General features: G+C 35.8%; 1 protein-coding gene across 2 annotated transcripts in view; it reads right to left on the bottom strand.

Annotated features, from left to right (window-relative positions):
* LOC111147209 (histone deacetylase 9) overlaps nucleotides 1–16,296 on the bottom strand; it is a 926,500-nt gene that overhangs the window by 23,529 nt on the left and 886,675 nt on the right. The gene's annotated exons all lie outside the window — the stretch shown is intronic.

Here is a 16,296-nt window from a genome sequence, read left to right as displayed (position 1 = left end):
CTTTATGTATGTGAGTAGTAAGAAAGATTTTAAATAGCTAAGACCTTTTTGAATAAAATTTAATGTGTATAAAATATCCTGCTAAGTTAAGACTAAATGTTGTTAGTTTGGTTTTTATCCAAATGTATGAGGTTTCTGACTCAGAAATAACCCAAAACTTTGAATTCAATATGGCCTCTGGTGAAGCCTATAAAAACAAAGGAAATATTCTACATTAATAATGCATTCATAGACTACTATCTCTACTTGTAAAGGAGAATAATTAAAATGAAGTGGGTATAGCATAGACTGTGCAATATGCAGCCAATTCAAACTCCAAATTTATGGGTTATATTTTCACAAGATGAGTTTTTTTTTTCTTTCAGAAACATATGTGCTAGAAAATCCTATCTGTTGGCATGAGAATAATATGCTTATTAGCACACAAGAAAAATGAACCAAAGTTTACTGCTAGAGTATTTAGGAGCTGCTATTTATAGAGTAAGATATTAGAAACCAGCAACCACTGGATTGCTCTCCTAAAGCAATAAAACTGTCAAAAGAGAGGGGTTTTCCACTAACACTGGTCATGCACACTCCTTTGGTCATATCCTCTATCCTTATTTGTTTTGCCCACTATGTAAACCTCCCCACTTTTCAGCATTTTCTTTTATCTTTTCTTTTTTCTTTTCACTTTCTTCCTCCCTCCCTCCCTTCCCTTTCCCGTCCCTCCTTTTCTTTCTCTTTTTTTTCCTTCCTTCCCTCCCCTCCCTTCCTCTTTTTTCTTCCTTCCTCTTCCTTCCTCTTCCTTCTTTCCTTCCTTCCTTCTTTTCCTTTCTTTTCTTACTTCCTTCCTCCTCTCCTCCCCTACCCAGCCCTTTCTTTTTCTTCCTTCCTTCTCCTTCCTCCCTCCCTTCCCTCCTTCCTTCCTTTTCTCCGACCCTCCCTCCCTTCCTCTCTTCCTTCCTTCCTTCCTCTCTGACTATTTAGCCTTCACTACTCTGCATTTTTGTTTTATCTGATAAAGGCAAAGGAAAGAATGAATCTAAAATAAAGGTAAAAACTAGATAATAGATGCAGATGGTCAAGAATTAGAGGGCAGGCCAAAGATGGAGTTACTGGGTCAGATATGAGCCAGGAGAGGACCTCTTGCAGGTACTGAATAATCAGACTTCAGCATAAACCACATTGTTCTTGGTAACGAAAAATTTAGAAAAAAAAAAGTATTTGCTGATGTACGAAGGTCTGGGTTAAAAATAACCCAACTGTCAAAAGTTTTACCAACCAAAGCCTCTGACACTGCAAAAGCCTCCTCATTCCAGAAACCTCACCCTTCCCCTCACCATTCTGGGGGCTAAGAGTCACTTCTCAGACTTGTTCTTATGATTTGAATAATATTGTCTTTTGTTATTACACACTATGTTCTCATAGGACAAGAAACTGTTAGTAAACCTTTTCCAAGCCCCAACAACTTCAGAGATTATTATCACCTGGGACTAACAAGACACCTCACTTCATGGATTCTCCAGAGTTCAGAACCTCCTAATAGTTTTTTAAGATAGGTTTTTAAAGCTAAATGGAGAACCTTACTGGGTTCCAAAGCATTGTATATATGAAAAATAATGATGTTCTGAAAGTTGGTATATCAAGAGTGACCAGGTAGTTTTCATCCAAGTTGGGGTAATTTTAAGCTTAAAATGGGGCTAAAAATAAAAATTATATGTCATTGAAATGTTTATTTATTGGTCAACAAATTGTTTTCATCAGTAGATCTATAAAATATAAAATAGTCCTATTCAAAAGTTATTTTCACAACTAAAATTCATTCTAAAAAACCAAAAATTGAATAATTCATGTGTGCCACAGCGCAATAACTACTTCATACTGATTACCTAAACATTAGAAAATAACATAAGCAGAATTATGATTGCTGATACATAATCACATTAGTAAATTTTGTGGCCATGTTTCTCACTGACAGAATATCATTATATTTTTATGAAGAATGTTTCAATGTGGTCTAAGTATTTTAGATGTGTTCATAAAATTGCCTGCACTTCAAAGCGGAGTTTAACAGTTAATTATTTTTGAAATTGTGGCATCTTTAATTACTCTTCTCAAGAGACGATAGTGGTTTTGGTAGACAAATACTGTCTTTACAGGTGTAGTACTATGTGGTAATTTCCGCTAACGTGGAATATTTTCACTTCCAATTTTTAAAATACTAAAATGAGTGACTATTTCATAACAAATATTTTCATGACTAATGTCTTTTTCCTCCTTTTCTTTTTATTTTTTTAAAAGATTTTATTTCTTTATTTGACAGAGAGAGAGATCACAAGTAGACAGTAGGCAGAGAAGTGAGGGAAGCAGGCTCCCTGCTGAGCAGAGAGCCCCATGTGGGGCTCTATCTCAGGATCCTGAGATCATGACCCGAGCTGAAGGCAGAGGCTCCACCCACTGAGCCACCCAGATACCCCTTTCCTCCTTTTCATAGGTATCTTTCTTTGGCAAACATTTTATGTAAACCAAGCTTATCAAGAAAGTTTTCCCTATTTTTTGATTCTATAAAATTTTGCTTACTAAATTTAGATGCTGCAAAATCACATGACTTTTCAGTGTCATTTTATTCCAGAACAGAACATAAATTTATGCCACTAAGAATAGGAATTTTATCATTGATTCTATCAAGAAATAGACACCTTTGAAAGCCCAATTACAGATTTTCAAAATCAAATCCTATGGTTTGCATGTTTATCCTCAACTTGTTCATTTATTCCTTTGCTTTTGTAGGGATTAATTTAAATGTTTTTCTTTAAATTGATCAGAAACACTGTTTCTGTAACTGATATTCTTTTTTTTTTTTAAAAGATTTTATTTATTTACTTGACAGAGAGAGAGATCACAAGTAGGCAGAGAGGCAGGCAGAGAGAGGGGGGAAGCAGGCTCCCCAATGAGCAGAGAGCCCGATGTGGGGCTCGATCCCAGGACCCTGAGATCATGACCTGAGACTGAAGGCAGAGGCTTAACCCACTGAGCCACCCAGGCACCCTGTAACTGATATTCTTTAAAAGTTTCAAAATCTAGTATTTTTCCTTCATTTCATAACTATTTTTTTATCAGCTTCACTGAGTATAGTTTACAGTCAATAAAATTTACCAATTCTAAGGGCAGGTTGTGATGCATATTTGACAAATGTGTGCAGTGATACATATAACAACTACCACAATCAAAATACAGAATATTTTCTTCATCCCTTAAACCGCCTTTTGGCCCTTTGGAGTCAGGTTCTTACCTTCCTTCTTGGCCCTTAACAATCACTGAATTTCTGTCACTCTACATTTGTCTTTTCTAGAATTTCACATAAATAGACCCATATACTCTGCAATCCTTAATATCTGGCTTCTTTCACTTAATGTAATACTTCTGAGATTTAAAAGATTCTTATCTTTTTCTTATCATCTCTATTTTTGTTTCTTTGTATGTAATATGATTTTTCTTTTCTCTGGATTCTTTTAAGATTTCATTATAATGCACCTCAATGTGATTTTATTCATGTTTATTCTGCTTGAGATTGATTGAGCTTCTTGGATCTGTGGATTTGCAGTTTTCATCAAATTATAAAACCTTTTCCCACTATTTCTTTCTTTATTTTCCCCCATTCTTCTTAAAAATATTTCCCCAACTGCTGCCTTTTCTGGGACTCGAATTATAGATATGTTAGCCAACTGATGCTGTCCAATATACCACTGATATACTATTTTTCAGTATTTTTCTCTCTATTCTTTACTTGAATAGTTTCTATTACTTCTTCAACTTCATTTTTTGTTCGTTTGTTTATTTTGTTTTGTTTTTGTCTTTTGCAGTATATACTCTGCCATTAACCCTTCCAGGGTATAAAATTTTTTAAATTTCCAATACTGTTATTTTTCATCTCTAAAACTTCCATTTGCATGTTTTTTAGGTTCTTCATTTCTCTCCACATTATGCTTGAACTTTCCTCTTCATATTAGGAATAACTAACATTCTTGTCTGCTAATTCTATCATGCCTTGAGTTTCTGAGTCAGTTTCTGTTTAATTAATTTGTCTTATATTTCTAGGCCATATTTTCTTACTTCATTGTATATCTGGTAATTTTCATTTGGATGCCTGAAATTGTTATTCTGAACATATCTGGTTATTGAATTTTGTTGTGTTCTTCGAAGATGGTGGACTTTATTTCGGCACGTAGTTAAATTACTTGTAATTAGTGTGATCCCTTTGAGGCTTGCTGGTACTCTTTGTTAGACTGGCTCCAGAGCAGGTTTTAGGGTAAGGCTTATTTAGTCTTAAAACTAAGAGAAAACCATTTTGATATCTCTGCATGTTGCCTTATGTATTACAAAGTCTCTCCAGTCTGGCTATTAGGAATGCAAACTATTCCCAATCCTGTGTAAACTGGTTGAATTATTTAACCTATTGGTTTTCTCAGCCTTTTGGAGTTTCACCTCATGCACGTAAAATAAAACAAAGGTTTAAAGAAACTTTTGTATAGATACACAGAGTTCTTTCTGGGTGCAAGAACTTCAGCTCAAATATTCTGCCCCACAAATTATAGTCACTTCAGTCTCCCCAAACTCTGATTACTTTATCTTCAACTCAGAAAAACTGCTGGATTCTATTTGAATTCTCCCTCCCTATGCTGAATCCTGGAAATTGCCTCATATTAGGTAACCTCAGGCAACTGTAGGCCTCATTTTTCTCTTTCCTAGTTTGTTTCTTGCCAGGATCATTGGCTTTTAGTATTTGTTGTCCAGTGTCTAAAAACACCGTTCCATATATATGTTTTTTTGGATTCTTAAAAAGTTTCTGACCAAAGGACAATTCCTGTAGTAGTTAGTTTTTCATACATTGGGGCAGAAGTCCATTTATTGACGCTTTTGATTAATGAGTTCTAACTGATTAGAAAAAATAGAATAAAAATTTAGAAACTTATTTATAAAATGGTTCAATATTACTGTATAATAATCATCTTAAACAATTCTAAAGTATAATTGATAATGGGTACCAAAGAAGAAATTTTGATTACAAAATTTTGAACTGCCACGCTGAAAGGTTTTTTTTCTTATCATCAATATCAGCTGTATTTCAAAAACTTAGTGTTTCATTTAACTGTTCATTTACCTGTATTTCACCCTGTGTTTATAAAAAGGTATTGCAAATTTTGAGAAAAAGAGTTTAAATTTCCACTGACAGAATATTAAGCCTGCTTGTTTTTCAAAGACATTTTAAATAAAAATTTATTGAACTTATAATTATATTTTATAAAGTTATTTATAAAAAATTAAGGAATTTATGGTCTCCATAACTAATGCCAAATATATTTGTTCTTTAAGATTAACCTGTGTCCCACCAAAATCTAAATTTGCCTATTAATGCAAAATCAAATGTTTCTATTTGTCAGTGTTAGATTTTTACTATAATTTACAATAGCATCTACAATAGTAACTTATGTTTCATTTATGGCAGATTTATTTCTAAAAGCTCTACTCTGATTCTATAGATTGAATGAAAAATATCAAACCATTATTAGAATTAACTGATTTTTCTGTTTGAAGCATCTAAGGACATTCTATCATTGAACCAAGAGATTCTTCCAGTGGAGTCAAGATATAATAACTATTACCTCACTTTGGAGCTTGAAAAGAATACTTGAAATTGAAAATTTATTTTAAAAATGTAGATGCATGGTTATTTTATCTAAATAAAAAGTCATGTTTCATAAAGTGATACTTAATTCCTGAGTTGCTTCCTGAAAGCAAAGGGAATACAGAATAGGTAATAGAAGAAGGTAGTTATAAATACCAACTATGGCCACATGATGAGTTACAGTAACAAGGAATATAACTGTTAGGAGTATTTCCTCCTTATTATTATTAATATATTTGTATGCAAATATCTTTGTTTTCCTCCATCCCTTTCTCCCTTATCATGTAACATAAGATGTATCAGCTTTATATCATAGTATTTAAGTATTGTTAACTTTACATCATAGTATTTAAGATATGGGATATTGAGAAGAGCAAACATTATTCAAAACTGTAGCTATTCTCCTGGTAAAGTGCTTAGTGTGTTTTCAGTTGTAGTCAGGAAAGTTGTATCATGTTAGACAGAACTATGATTTTATTATTGTCTATATATGGAGATGAAGTACGGTTTAAGGAGATGTGTATGGTGCCCAGTTGACAAGAGGTGGACCTGTGATGGTTAATTTTTATTGTCAATTTGACCAGTTAAACACTTGTTTTAACTATTTGGTTAAACTTTGTTTGGCTAAACATTATTTCGAGTATGTCTGTAAGTAACATCCATGTTGCTAAGTAAACATCCATGTTTCTGGATGAGCCTAACACTTGAGTAAAGGCTTGGTAAAGCAAATTGCTCTCTGCAGTGTGCGTGGGGCTCATTCAGTAAGTTGAAGGCCTCAATAAGGGAGAATTCTCTCTCTCTGACAGTCTTCAAGCTGGGACATCAATCTTCTTTTGTCTTTGGCCTCAGAGTAGAAGTTAAACCACTGGTTTTCCTAGTTCTCAGGTCTTTGTACTTGGACTGGAACTATGCCATCTACTTTTCTGGGTCTCCAGCTTGCCAAATGCAGGTTTTGGAATTCTCAGCCTCAATCACAACTGCATGAACTACTGCCTTAAATATGTATTTATTTGTATTTATATTTGTTATAGTTATTGTTAGTTATATAGAGTATATCTCTCTGGAGGATCCAGACTAATACAGACATGGAAAAACCCAGGTGAACTTAGAACATTTTGTGATGCCAGAAACTAAGAAAGTGCTCACAAGAAGACAAAACCATTTCAAAAGGACACAGGAGCCACCCTGAAAGAGCTCCAAGTGACCAGAGCTAAAATAGCTTGAGTAACAAAATTAATAATGTGAACAAAAAAGGACAGTTCTTCATTACAGATAATTCCCAAATAATAACTTCTAAGGAGTAAGGAAAATAAAAAATCAGCATTGGAATACCAGAGTAATAATTTTTGCAGGTAAGATCCACAAATGGCTGCTAAAATGATTGGACAAAAGGTTGAAAAGAAAAAGGACATTTTCATAATTGCAAACTATCTTTCCAACATACTTATTAATTCCAAAGGGAAACATGGTAACATCACATTAGAGAGCTCTTTAATCAAGTGATCAAGGTCACCCTCACCAATAATAGGACATACTGACATTATGTTCTATGGATCCGAAGCACTAGGCAACTGTTTAACTGCTGTGGTAATCTTGTCCAAAACGCACATCCTCACTTTACTCATGAGGAAACATCAGAGAATATCAAGCTGAAAGATGTTCATCTAACTAAGTGACCAGTACTCTTCAAAGTGTCAAGCTCAAAAAAGGCCTGGAAAGACTGAGACACAACAACTGAATATAATGGGTCATAGACTGAATCCTAGAATAGAATAAGGAAATTAGTGAAAAAACTGGTGGACTCCAAAGAGAGTCTACAGTTTAGTTAATAAAATTGTATTACTGTTAATTCTGCATTTTATATATATATATATGTATATATATATAAAATATATTCTGTATATATATATGAACATATATTATATATTCTGTAATTCTAGTTTCTTTAACTGTGCTATAGTTATATAAGATTCAGGGAAGTTGGGTAAAGGTCATATGAGAACTCTGTATTATACTTGCAACTTTTCTCTAAATCTAAAATCATTTCAAAATAAAAAGTTTAATAAAATCACATTTTTAAATCTGGCAGCAGAAAGGCCACTGATGACCATAGTGAGAATGCAACCAGACTAGAAAGGTTCTGACAGGGATTGGAGCTAAGAAGATGGGGATGGTTAGACAGAAACAATTTTCAAGACTTTGTTCCTAAAGGGTTGAAGAGAAATGGGTGGTAAGCTGAAGGAGTGAGGTAGCTGGAGTTTCCTTTGTGTTTTTGTTTTGTTTTGTTTTGTTTTTTTAAGATACGGGGTATTTTAGGATGCTTAAATGTTGATGGAAACAAACAGTTCAAAAATAGCAGTTTGGGAGCTACAGTTTAAGGTTTGTTGCTTAGATTAAGGGAGGAGGTAAAGGTAAGGTGGATAGAGGTTTGAGGACAGAGAAATTTGAAAGAGTAGTTTGATAGATAGAACAAGTTGACTTGAGAAACATAGCAGGATTATAATGGGTCCATTTGAGTTTGATGATCATAAATTTACAGGAGGCCAAACTGCTATGATTCAGGACAATCATGAGCAGACTTGTTTATTTAGGTCCAGTATTGGAAGAAGTTTTCTGTAGAATATATCAAGGGTTGAGATTTTATTAGATTGGTAAAGTAGGAAGGTAAGATTTTTAAGGCAGATTGAAAGGTAGAAAGGCAACTGAATTTAAGTGTTACTGTTTTCAAGACGGATGTAAAAGTGAAGAAAAGAAAGGAAAATGAATTAAAAGAAATGAGAAATGAAATGAAGAGTCTTAGGTGTGTGGGTTGACAATTCTATGGCATATGGGTCTGATGTATCCCTCTCTGGCAGAGATATGCCTGCCAGTACTGGCCTGGGATTTTTTTTTTCCCCTCAAGGTCTGCTAAGACAGTAACAGATGGTCATCTGCTCTCCAGGCTCCTACTATTTCCTTTTTCATTCTTTATTCCTATGAGTGTATGTCTGAAAAACAGAACAAAAACTCTCTTTTTTATTATCTTAGTGCAGTTCCATGGAGGAGTGAAAGTACATGAGTATTTTTAATCCATTATCATTACTTAAAAATAGTGCCCTTTCTCCATTTTAACGCCACAAATAAGGCTTATTATTCTCTTTTTTCTCTTTTCTGTTATCTTTCCCTAGTGGCCTGTGCCCTTGTGTACTTGATTTTATCCATTTATTTAAATATGTATATATTTATTTATTTGAATTCATATTTTGTTGAACTTGATCTCTGCATATACTGGGGTCTAAATTAGGGATACTTATCCTCCAGAAAAAAAATTGCATTTGCTTCCTTCAGAACCTGGAGTGGACCAAGATAAAACCTCTTTGGTACCCATTAAATTCATATCCCCAACTATGATGCAGACCTTAGGCCTTCTCATGCACTGATATTATCATCTGACCCAGGGATATTCTCCCTGTTTGTGTTACTTTCTCTATTAAATTTCAGCTTATTTCTTTTTCCCTCCTCTTCCTTTACATTCTAGTAAGTCTAGTAATGTATTAAAATAGCCTGTTTTAATGTAGGCAGAATCTATCCTATTTTAGGAGAGGCCTAGTTTAGTGTCTATCCTGGGATACCTGGGAATAGGAAATGTGGTAAAACTCTGTTTATATCTGTGAAGAAAGGAATAGGAGGTCATATGATTTAACAGAAAGTGGGCTTTGATAGCATAGTCATATCAGAATTCAAATCTTGGTTTTACTGCTTGCCTGTGGAAAGACCTGCAAAAAGAGACCTAAACTTGTTTAAGCCTTAATTCATTAATGAACAAGATGAGGAAATTAATTATGCTATTTATGATACGCATATGATTAGGTGTAATATAGATAAATACCTAGCAAATGATCTCCTGAACTTGACTTTCTAAACACGCCTTATCTCCGTGAATGGAATCAAATATATGTGTGAAGCTAATCTGGGTGTTAGCAGTTGACTATATAATCACAATACATTCCTATTCTTAAAGAGTGTTCAGTCCTGGAAACATGCATAGTTTTATTTATTCTCATAGTTTTATTAGTTTTGCCTTGGCAGAACATGAGTGAAAGAAAAATCATAATTACAGAAGCAGTTGGAATTTAAAAAAAGTCCAGACAAGACTCTACGCAGATAGCATATTTTCCTTTTGGTTTTGGTACATTCTAGTATTAGTGCTCTACCAAACAATAATCAGAATCTCAACATTTCAAGAGAACGGTTACTTAGAAGTTCAAAATCAACTTTCAAAGACCCACATTACAAGTTTGACCTGGCTCTGATGCGAATAAGGGTTGGTGGGGTTAATAGTAGGAAAATATTTAATGCTGCTTTTCTTCAATGAAGGTCTGCCTGGCCTAGGTCTGCAACGTCAAGGCCTCTGTCTCAGCCAAAAAATCTATGACAAATAGCAGCTCACACCTGACAACAGTCAAGGTTTTAAACTCAACAGGGCAGGGATTTGAAATTCTGCCAATCCTTGCATTTTTCTGTGATTAGATGTATTTTGCAAGTTTACAAGGGGCTCCAAAGTAGATTCATAGCTCCATGGCTCCTTGTAATTTGGCACTACCCTTCTAGAACTAACTGACTAAACCTCAATTTACAGAACTTCCAAAACTCCAAATCTTCAGTTAAATTAATTTTTATCCTAAACATGTCATTTTTTGAAGAAATGAAAAAGGTATACATAAAAATTGCAAAAAAAAAAAAAAGAATTATTTGTGAGATAGAATAACGTAACAGTTAAGACTATAGACTCTGGAGCTAGACGGCTTGATTTATGATGTTGCCTTTATCCACTTATTAAATGTCTAACTTTGGGGAAGTTAACTAACCTAGATGTGCCTCAGTTTACTTGGCTGTAAACTGGAAATGAAAATAGTACCTACTTCATAGGGTTGTTAAGAAGATTAAATGAGTTAATTTTATATTCATAAGAGTGCTTAGAACAATACCTGGCATACTGAAAACACTCATAATTGTTATTTTATTTGCTAGCAGCTTACAGGATTTGTGTTGTGTAAATAATTTAATCTAATATCCCTTAATAACTTCACTGTAGTAAAAAACTGATACTTAGGATGGTCCTGCCTTCCCTGCTAAATCCAAGCACTTTAATTAACAAAAGTTCTTCTTTTTTTAAAGTAAATTCTATGCCCAACATGGGGTTCAAACTCACCCCATGATCAAGAGTTGCATGCTCTACCAACTGAGCCAGCTGAGCATCCCAAATTTCTTCTTCTTAATTCTAATATTTTCATCTTCCTCTTCAAACCATTTTTTCTTGCACTGTTCCCTATCACAGAGAGTGACACCACCATCTACTCAGTTGTCCAAGTCTGAAATCTAGAAATCCATTAATCCCCTCCATGCCAATTAATTACCATACCAACTCAATTCTACTTCTGAATTAAATTGCTCATCTATGACAATAAGCAATGCTAAATCTCCTGTCCTTAATGCAGGCATAATAATCTTTTGAAATGCAGATTTGACCATGCTCCTTCTCTGACTGAAATGAATCCCCAAATCCTTATGAGTTAAAAGTTCCTTTCCAACATTGTGGGTTATCTCTTATTCTTCTCCCCTGGATCGCAATAGGATAAAAATGGAGGAGAGGGGAAAAGAGAAAGAGGTAAAAAAAAAAAAAAGATAGAAAATCAAAATAAAATAAGAAGGAACAAAAAGAAGAAAACTGAGTGTGGTTTAGGATTTGGGTGTGGAATCAAGAAGCTAGTAAAGCTTTTAAGATGATTCATGCAGCACATATTGCAGTCCGGAGGACAACTTTTTAATTGGTGTGCATAGCCCCATGAGGTCAAGATATTGGACAGTTTCCTTACAACAAGATATGTATACAATTCCTTACAGCTTAGAAACAATCTGGATTTTCTTCTCATTGTCTGGTATAAATGCCCCTTCTCCTTGGTAAGGGGGTAGATAAGGGGTATTAGGCTAATGGGAGGAATGGCTGAGAATGGCATTTCACTTAAAAAAGACAATGGTTGTCTCCTTAGAACAAGTCTTATTTTAATAACTTTGCTTCATTAATTATGATCTAGATCTCTTAATTGCCAAGAGAACTGAATACACTCCTCTGATTATCCACTTAGTAGGTACATCAACAATGCCTGTATTTTATTTTACCAAATAGTTATTTCTATTGGAAATAGAGTAGAAACAAAATCAACAAAATTAGCTTGCCTTTGTTTGCTTTTAACATCATTTGTTACTTCTTTTTCTTTTTTTTTTTTTTTTTAAGATTTTATCTATTTGTGAGAAAGAGAAAGAGAGAGATCATACCCACAAGGAGGGGGAGTGGCAGGCAGAGGGAGAAGAAGGCTCTCCACGGAGCAAGGAGCCTGACGCGAGATTCGATTCCAGGACTCTGCGATCATGACCTGAGCCAAAGGCAGACACTTAACCTACTGAGCCACCCAGGCATCCCATGTTACTTATTTCATTTTGGTGCTTGAACTAGTGGATAGTGACAACTAAGTCAAATACCTGGTCACATGGTATATTCTGCTGCAATGAGAAAATCCTATCTCTTTTCATACTAGCCTCAAAAGCTGGGTAAATTCAGAGGACCACAAATTCACTTCTCATTGACCTAAATCACTCTGTGTGTGTGTGTGTGTGTGTGTGTGTGTGTGTGTGAGTGAGAGAGAGAGAGAGAGAGAGAGAGATTTAGCTATACTGACAAATTTTATATACTGGAAACATGGATGTTGTTTGACAAGAACATACATGACAAATACTGTCCCTTCCTCATTCTCATTCTGGCCTATGTAACCATTTTGCTGTGATTGGCATAATAAGGAATTCTAAGAAAACCCCAATCTGCTAAACAAAGGAAGAATCCCTAGAGTGGGGAAAAGATGAGTAGAGGCAGATGGGAAAAATACCACAACCATTTTTTTAAAATGATCTTGATTCTTATTTCCATTGTGTTGCCACAGTAGATCCAACTTAGTAGAGTAGACTGGTGATATGCCATGCCATTCCTCTTGAAATTTCTCAGAAAAGTTAAGTGGCTTATTCATCATGGCTTGTGAGTATTGAAGTTCCTGTCATTTTTAAATCCTCTACACTAGTGTTTTTCAACTTATCAGCTCCAAACCACTGGAGGGTTGCAGCAAAAATTTTAAAGAATCCTCAAATCCTTGTGTACATATATATTTTTCTTGATCTACAAGTCAAAAGATATTATGATTATCACTATTATCATGCAGGAGGTCTAGAAAATTGGTTGACACTTAAAAAGAGTACTCTTCTTACTAAACATTTAAATAAATAAAAGGAAACCATGGCTCTATACTTGTGGTTTTCATATTTTGGGGTTTCACAGATCAATATCAATATCATTCATTGTATGTTTTAGAATTTAAAATTATAGTCTTTCAAACTACATGAATTAAGTTTTATGGAAAACTCACTTCATGATTCCTCCCTTCAAAATCAGTGAACATGTTATCATGGGCCAGGACTGGTGTGAAAAAAGGCATTTGGAAGCCTTGCTTCTCACCTTGCAATGCAAAAGAAGGGAAGAAGAGTATAATAGACTCTGTAAGTGGTTAGGATGGGTTTTAGGAAAGGAAACATACCTATGAGGATCATTTATCCTTCTCTGGGCTGACTCTTACCTGGCATCACTTGTTGGTGATTACAGTCATCAGCCAACAATTAATTTCAGCTCTGAGAATTGCCGCCTCAAAGATTAGTGACAGAAATGGTAGCTCCCAAGTAATTCAAATTCTTTCTAACTTAGAAATGATTCATCATTACAGGTTATGGGAGACAGACAAAAAGAGCTCACATATATTTTGCCCATTTTTCTTTATCTTTTCTCCACATGGGTTAGCCAAGGAGTATAATTACCTTTGTTGGTTAAAAAAATCGACTTGGGCTAAGAAAAATAATGTGGCAAATACTGACAGATAAGCTGTTTCATCCATTCAGTAAACATTTGCACAATACCTACTATGTGCCAGATACTGTGCAAAGAATTCAGCAATTAAAAACAAAGAATATCAGCAAAAACAAGCCCTGCTATGAAAACACACGGGAAATGTACCTAATCTAGAATGACAATGAAGGGATATACAGCTTCCCAAAAGAGATAACATCTGAGCTAAATCCAGAAAACTTAATAGGGATGAGGCAAAACACTTGCTAGAGTGAACAGCATGTGCAATCATGAAGCTTCTTGACCTGACCATCTCTTTCGTCATCTCAAAAATGGCTGATCTTTGTATACATCCACCATCTTGAGATGAAACCAGAACCTGACCTGTCAGAAGGGGTCTTTATTACCTGTCAGAAGAAATGGTTGCCCTGCCGTACTGCCTTGTAAGGTCTTTTCTTCTGGGTTAAAAGAGTAAAACATAAACAAGGACAGGACAACAGGGATGGTCCTGCTGCCAAATATTCTCATACATGTGGCCAGGCAAAGGGCCAATGTTAATCACAGCCTCCAGCACCTGCATACCCTCAGCTGGGGGGCTCAGTTCTCAAAGAGAAATTCATATAAGGCCTGTCAGCACCTTGCTGTCTGCCTCAGGACAAGGCTATCTAGGAACTTGCCTGAATGTTTCCCACATGCTACAAATCCTGCTTCTCAACATTTACATAGTTTTTGGATACTGTAGTCTCAAACTGTAGCACAAAATAATCCTTCACAACCTGTACTAAGAGGTAGGCTGAAATTCAAACACCTCCCAAAGTTAAAAGGAGGCACCTGTGTGATGCTCAGAGACATATGTGAAGAGAAGGTTCTTCAGTTAACAAAGGCTACCTTAGAGGCAACCAGTGCAGCTGCAAAGGTCTTCCATGTACCTAAGAGTCCTCATGTTTGGTTCAATGCTCTGTGGTCACCTTCCTGAATTATGGTAATTTTTTTTAACATGGAAGCATTCACACATTTTCATTTTGCACTGGGATCCAAATTATGTGGTGAGTCTTGACTACTTTCCCCACCAAAGAGGAAATGGGGAGCCCAGTGAAGGGCCTGGATTCCTGTAAGAGCACTTAAAATGGAAGACTGGGTTATAAAACAGAGAAAGGTAAAAGTAAGAGCACAGTTTTATAGTTTATAAGGAAATTTAGCATTGTTTGCTAAGCCAGAAGCCCATAATTTTAATTTCTCGAGCCATTATAAAATTTGGTACTTGGAAACACTGACTTTAATTTTATTGCTTTATGGACCTAATGCAGCCCCCTTCTGTTTCCGTAGTCTGGAAGAGTGGCCCCAAAGACATACAATTAAATGGCCTCAAAAGATACACAATTCACAGAATGACATAAAAATGTACCACATAGGGTGCCTGGGTGGCTCAGTTGGTTGAGCAACTGCCTTCAGCTCAGGTCATGATCCCAGACTTCTGGGATCGAGTCCCGCATCAGGCTCCCAGCTCCTTGGGGAGTCTGATTCTCCCTCTGACCTTCTCCTCTCTCATGCTCTCTCTCACTCATTCTCTCTCAAATAAATAAATAAAATCTTTAAAAAAAAAAATGTACCACATAGTGTCAAAGCCAAAGTCTGAAACAACTTTCTCTGTAGTGATTTCTACTCTATGTCCCAAATGACAAGAGATCACTCTCATATTTGTCTTTCTCTTTACCTCAACTCACCATTCAGTTCCTTCTCAACCACAACCTTACTTCTTTCTCCCTGTGGTGATGTAAGTATCAGTCTTATTTGGCAAGTACTTTTCACATCACTAACCTTGAATTTTATCAGGACTGACTGCATAATTTGCAGGGCTCAGTGCAAAATAAATGTGGGCCCCTTGCTCAAAATTTTTTATACAAATTTAAAGACAGCACTAGTAAGAGCATTAAACCATGCATAGGGCCCTTCTAAGTATGGGGCCTGTGTGACTACACAGCTGAACACCCAAGAAGCCAGCTCTGAGTCTCAGTGGCCAAAATTGCTTCACGTACCCATTCCTTAACCAATCACTGTTAAGTGGGTTGTCTAGTTTAGCCTTAGACTAAGAACTGATCTCCTGGAGCTGGGCATAAGTTCATTTTCCCCTGGTATCTGGTGACAAGGATTCATGAGGAAAACCAGGCTTCTTTTGAGTAGAAGTGAGGAAGGCATTGTTGCTGAGAAACCAACAACAACATCTACTACATTATATGTCCATGACTAAGAAAGTGGAGGTCTTCTTCAGAAGCTCCCTTTGGAGCAAGCTCTGGTCCCTAGGGCCTTGAAGATCAAATCCAACCTACTTAAACTGCCAACTCTTGAGTCCCAGGCTCCCATGCACTTCAAACCTCTCCTCTGCTGCCAACCCTTTTTACAGGTACCTGCAGGGGTGAAAAGATGTGATTTCTGTCCTCCTGATCATTATCCTCTAAGGAACCAACACTAAGAGACTATAAAATACACAAAAAACTCAAATAATAGAAAAAATTAAAAGAAAAATGCTAATTAAAATCCACATGGTATTGCTAAGAGTTTGGGGGAATATTGGATTTACAAGTGCTAGGTACAATCCTCACTAGGAGTTAGTATTTGCAGGGCGGGGGGGTTGGGTGAGCCTGGTTGTGGTATTAAGGCAGGCACGTATTGCATGGAGCACTGGGTGAGGTGCATAAACAATGAATTC

Source organism: Enhydra lutris, unplaced genomic scaffold, assembly GCF_002288905.1.
Source record: "Enhydra lutris kenyoni isolate GAN:26980312 unplaced genomic scaffold, ASM228890v2 scaffoldscaffold16, whole genome shotgun sequence".
NCBI classification, from domain to species: domain Eukaryota; kingdom Metazoa; phylum Chordata; class Mammalia; order Carnivora; family Mustelidae; genus Enhydra; species Enhydra lutris.
Note: the sequence above shows the minus strand (reverse complement) of the source record. Positions and strands in the feature narration are given on the sequence as shown.